We start from the raw sequence: 6,090 nt of genomic DNA, 5'->3' as shown, positions 1-6,090 counted from the left end.
CCTGTGTGAGGGGGGGCACCTTGGAGGTGTAAACAGGGCCGAGGCAATAGGCTCTGAGTGTGTATTCCTGTGTGAGGGGGGGCACCTTGGAGGTGTAAACAGGGCCGAGGCAATAGGCTCTGAGTGTGTATTCCTGTGTGACGGTGGTCACCTTGGAGGTGTAAACAGGGGCGGGTCAGTGGTGGATGATCTGAGAGTCAGTCGACTCAAAGACATCTATCATTGGTCGGTTGCGTGCAACCTAGAGCCATCCTGACACTGAATTGATCACAGTGGGGATTGGTGAGGGACCAGGGTGACTGTGGGTTCTGTGTGAAACTATTGGAAGAAGGACCTCATTCTGAAAAGTGTGACCCTCAAAAGTGGTGAATTCAAATGTTTTAAATGTGCTGGCCTGGTATGCCCTGGGTTTTGTCATTTAGCGTTAAAAATCTAGAATCTTTGTGAACTAGAGGACAACTAGAATCTGTGTGAACTAGTTTTGGCCATTTAACGTTAAAACATCCGGAATCTGTGTGAACTAGTTATGACCATTTAACGTTAAAACATCCGGAATCTGTGTGAACTAGTTATGACCATTTATTACATAGTAAAAGAGAGTAAAGTGCACCTGTAATTATTTTAGACCTGTAAATGTTTTAACCCTGTAATTGTTTTAAACCTGGACCCCATTTTAGAAGTATTGAAAAATGTAAATGTATGAGTTGCATTATCCTAGGAACTAACCATGACATAGAAATGTGAAAATATTCCTGCAGGTTAAAATATTGTTGAAAAACAACTAATTGATTATGTATGTTTGGGAATAGCATTGTGTGACTGTGATATGAGAGTTGTGTGACTGTGATATGAGAGTTGTGTGACTGTGATATGAGAGTTGTGTGACTGTGATATGAGAGTTGTGTGACTGTGATATGAGAGTTGTGTGACTGAGTCTTAATCTGAAGTTTGGATAGTAACATAGAGATCTATAGTTCTTCCTAGAGATCTATAGTTCCGCACAGAGGTCTATAGTTCCTCACAGAGATCTATAGTTCCTCACAGAGATCTATAGTTCCTCACAGAGATCTATAGTTCCTCACAGAGATCTATAGTTCCTCACAGAGATCTATAGTTCCTCACAGAGATCTATAGTTCCTCACAGAGATCTATAGTTCCTCACACAGATCTATAGTTCCTTACAGAGATCTATAGTTCCTCACAGAGATCTATAGTTCCTCACAGAGATCTATAGTTCCTCACACTGGGGCGGCAGGGTAGCCTAGTGGTTAGAGTGGTGGACTAGTAACCGGAAGGTTGCAAATTCAAACTCCCGAGCTGATAAGGTACAAATCTGTCGTTCTGTCCCTGAACAGGCAGTTAACCCACTGTTCTTAGGCCGTCATTGAAAATAAGAATTTGTTCTTAACTGACTTTGTCTGGTTAAATAAAGGTTCAATAAAACACAGATCTATAGTTCCTCACATAGATCTATGCTTAATCAGATGATTGACATGTGGATAATAAGCTTTAATATAACGTTATCTTGGGGTTCCGTTCCTTCACTGCCCATCATAGAATATCACGGGGTGGAATTGAGAGCGGGATGATATTTTAGAAAGCAGCGGAAGGTCTATAGTTCCTGGGAGGCTTGATTTTACCGTGGTCTCTGGGAGGTTAGAGAACCGTTGACAAACCAGTCATTGTCCGGGAAACAAACTTATATTTTGGCTATACACCGACACAGTTCAAAGAACTGCAATGTTTTGGCTGTTTTGCCAAGTAAGGTACCAAGGTGGCTGACGAGCTGTTGATGTTGAAGAAGCGTCCCGTCCACTAGATTATACGTCACAGTGGCAGAATCACTGAAAGACGTACATCGCCATCTGCTCGCTGGAATTGGTATCGCAGTAGAGAAAATACTTTCAGACAAAAAGTTAAACTGCGACTGCCCCTAAAAAAAAAAAAAAACAACGACCCTTTGAAAACAGTCTAGGTGGCATCCAAAACATTTATTATAGTGTAAAATGTACTACAAAGTGTAGCTAAATAGAATAACTTTGGTCATACCCAGTCAGCACGTGACAAGGTGACTTTTATCAATATACACTCTAAAAAGTAAAGGTTCCTGGAGTATCCTTTAGGGGTTCTACAAATTGAAACTGTGGGGGAACCCCTAAAAGTTATTTGAAGAACGTTTTGTGGGAACCCCTAAGTTCTTTGAAGAACCCCTTATCGTGGTTCCTCTAAGAACCTTTTGTGGTTCATTTTTTAAACTCCCTGTCCACCCTCCTCCCTCCATTATAAAAACATATTTTAATAATAACAATATTGATTTAAATAATGAATTGTTTATTTAGTGTCACCACAAATGTGAATTAATATTTACAGACCATAATAATACATTTACTTTGTATAGTGCTTTTCATGACATTTAAAACAAATAGAAATGATGATGTACAATAAAAACAACCTACATTAAAAATGAATAATAGGTAAACTAACAACATTGTAGACTTGATGCTAAATACAGATTTTTCAGCTTTAGTGTGTATATCATATTCACTTAGTTATGTTAGGAAGTTTGCCATCTTTATGACCGGTCCTGGTAACTTCACCCCAACTTCTCTTCTCCCCAGAACACAGTAACTTAACATAAGTGTTTTTCTGACATTTTGGGGAAATTTAAGGGAAAATAACAAATACAGCCCTAGTAGAGACCCAAGTCCCATGAGGACGTCCTCGAGGGCGTGGATGTTCTCCCCATCAAAGGCCAGCGAGATTTCACTCTCATGGATTTCCGCCGATGTGCAGTGAAGAGCGGTGAAATTTATGTCAACAAAAGTAAGAAAAGATTATAACAATTAACATAAAAAATGTTCAGCTGTCGTTTTATATAAGCATGCACACCTATGTTTATGAATAAACAGATGATTTGTGCATAGGCATACCTTGTCACGGACATAAAGGCCAACGGGGTCCTCTTTTTTTTAACTAGGCAAGTCAGTTAAGAACAAATTCTTATTTTCAATGACGGCATAGGACCAGTGGGTTAACTGCCTGTTCAGGGGCAGAATGACAGATTTGTACCTTGTCAGCTCGGGGGTTTGAACTATTCCAACGCTCTAACCACTAGGCTACCCTGCCACCCCAAGGTACAGAGGTAGGGCAAGAGCAGAATCACTGCTGTGGTCTCCAGTCCTAGTAAAGTAAAGCAATGATCTTGCTAATTTTATTACAAAATACATTAGAGAAAGGGAAGGAATAAGAGCAAATACCTCTTCTGTATTGTCCTTCAGGGACTGTCAAAATAGCAGGATGATGTCCTTACCCCTGCCTCGCCTCTCTACCTCTGATAGTCCTTGAATTAACTTTGTGTCTATATCCATTCCATGGACTTGTTTCATTTCTGAGAAGATCTGAAAAGATCATTTGCACACATTTGTATGCTACTAGATTTCAGTTTGTATTGACTGCTATGTGGGTTTAATGTACACTTCAAATGCAGCTGTCCTACAACATATCTGTACCTTCTCCTTGATCCCAATTGCATTGTGTCCATGTTCTGTCTTATAAGAATTTCAAAGGAAGAGAAAATGTGTCAAAGAATAGTCTTGCAAGCATTAAATATATATATATATTTGGCATCGACATACAATTGAATGTAAAATAGAAGAACATATTGAAGAAAGCACTAGCCAATACTGTACTGCCATACAGCCCTAAAATCACATTTCAAGATATCTTTGTACACAAATTGTTCAATATTTGATCAAGCTGATTTGAAAGATTATACGCCACATTTTTCTGCGTGGCAATACTGTGTTTTGATTCTGAAGGGCATTTATATAAAAGAGGTAGTCTAGACACCGTATTAATACCATTATGCATTTGAATCCCATCTACAGCTACCATCTAAGCTATTATTTTCCCTCCACAAGGGGGCAGACATGTAACGTTTCCAAAATGGGATAGTATTGTCCATGTAACGTTAAACCCCTTGTGAGTTAATAGTATTCCATGCTGTAGCAGGCTATATAAAGAGGAAGCATTGACGATTCAGATCATTGTAACATCTCGTCTGGACAGTTCACCATCCTTAGTTAGATAGTTAACTTTAGCTAGTTCCTTACCACAATAGGGAGAACTGCTCTAGATTGGAAACGTACGTTAATGAGAGTATAGCCATGTTGGCTTTATGGAAACGATATACAATATATGGGAAAGAATATAGTTTAGGGAAATAATCCAAACCTAGTTCTGCCTAGTTAGGACATAACGTTATCTAGCTAGATAACAGTATTGTACTGTAGCTCATACAACGCCGACGGTCAAACCCGGCTTTCTAATATTTACGGTAATTAACTATAGTAACGTTATGGAAGTTATTCACAAAAAAACATCATTGTCTTCGTTATTCATTATTAGTATGTTATATTATTATAATAAATTATTTCGATACATTTTCAGAGCCAAACATCAACCCAACTTAACTTTTTTAACTGTTGTCGCATCCAAACTTGTCACCATCGTTTTCAGTTGTAATTGCGAAGTTCCCGGAAGAAGTCCAGCAACAACGGAGGTTCCTCGATGAACCCACCTTCTAACAAGTTCTTTGCAGAACCTTTTGGGGCTGTTTTTCATTGACCAAGAACCCTACGGTTCTTAGGGGATCTGAGAACAACTCTCAGATTCAAAACATGCTGATTAGCATCAACGATCAAGTCAGCTGCTGCTGCTCCAATACAGTATGAGGTGAGACGGTGAACTGATGTTGAACTGGGCAGTCAGCTGCTGCTGCTCCAATACAGTATGAGGTGAGATGGTGTTGAACTGGGCAGTCAGCTACTGCTGCTCCAATACAGTATGAGGTGAGATGGTGAACTGATGTTGAACTGGGCAGTCAGCTGCTGTTGCTCCAATACAGTATGAGGTGAGACGGTGAACTGGGCAGTCAGTCATTCATTCTGCACTGAGTCTGGTCTATCATTGTTGGTATTGAAAAAGCCTACTGCACATTGTGGTGGAAATTCTAACCAATAAAAGACTTTGCCATTTCTTCAAACAATCAACCTTTATTTGATAAGAATTGCAATAATGTAGCTGGTCAGCCCTACACTCTGAGGTGGAAGGCCGAGAGCTCGATGACACAAGGAGTTCTGAAGCCTTATATAGTCAAACTATCTTGTGCATATAGAAAACACGTGATCTTGGTATGTGTACATGTGTGGAGAACGAGACACAGACTAACTGTGAATTGGTCTTCTCGTTCTGTAGCAACAGCTAGTTATTCTAGTCTTCTAGTGAGGTGTCAAAACAGGAAATCACTCTAGACACAGTTCCTCTGAAGTAGATCAACGGTTCCCCGAATTGGGCCAAGCAAGCTCCTTTGGCCTGTCTGTCGAGAGGGCGTGTGGTTGCACACCCACACAAACATACACAAACTTCTCAACATTGAAGAGATCCTTCAACACATTAGAAGTCATATCAACTTAAAGAGGTTAACATAGATTTTCCCTCACAACATTGCACAGAGATAAATCAGACCCAGCCTGAACTGTGTGATGTAGTAGGGAGTTGTAGTTTCTCTAGAGATAAATCAGACCCATACTGAAATGTGTGATGTAGTAGGTAGTTGTAGTTTCCAACAGGCCAATATTCTACATAGTTTAGCGCATAAAACGTTTTTATTAACTACAATGACCATAATCCACTGCGCGCCTACCTGTGTTTCTTTTACACCTGTGTTAAGTTGTAAATAAAGAGTAAAAACTCAGACGATAAGTAAAGCTCAAACCAAGTTTATTTACCCACTAAGTCACAGCTGCATAAGACCAAGACATATGCACACAAGCACTGCTATTTAACCCTTTCTGCTGAGTCTCTTACACCTCTGTTGCTAGGCAGAACTTTTGTGGTATCAGTTCTTCCTCACTTCATCTGACCTGACCTCGGCCTAAATTCCTCCCTACCTCACGGCTGTCCTGTTGACTTGTACCAGACTGTGGCCCTTCTCCACCCCACCTCATGGCTGTCTTGTTGACTTGAACCAGACTGTGGCCCTTCTCCTCCCCACCTCACGGCTGTCCTGTTGACTTGTTCCAGACTGTG

Source organism: Oncorhynchus kisutch, linkage group LG20 (assembly GCF_002021735.2).
Source record: "Oncorhynchus kisutch isolate 150728-3 linkage group LG20, Okis_V2, whole genome shotgun sequence".
Classification (NCBI taxonomy): Eukaryota; Metazoa; Chordata; class Actinopteri; order Salmoniformes; family Salmonidae; genus Oncorhynchus; species Oncorhynchus kisutch.
The sequence above is the reverse complement of the archived record's forward strand: the minus strand, read 5'-3'. Positions refer to the sequence as shown.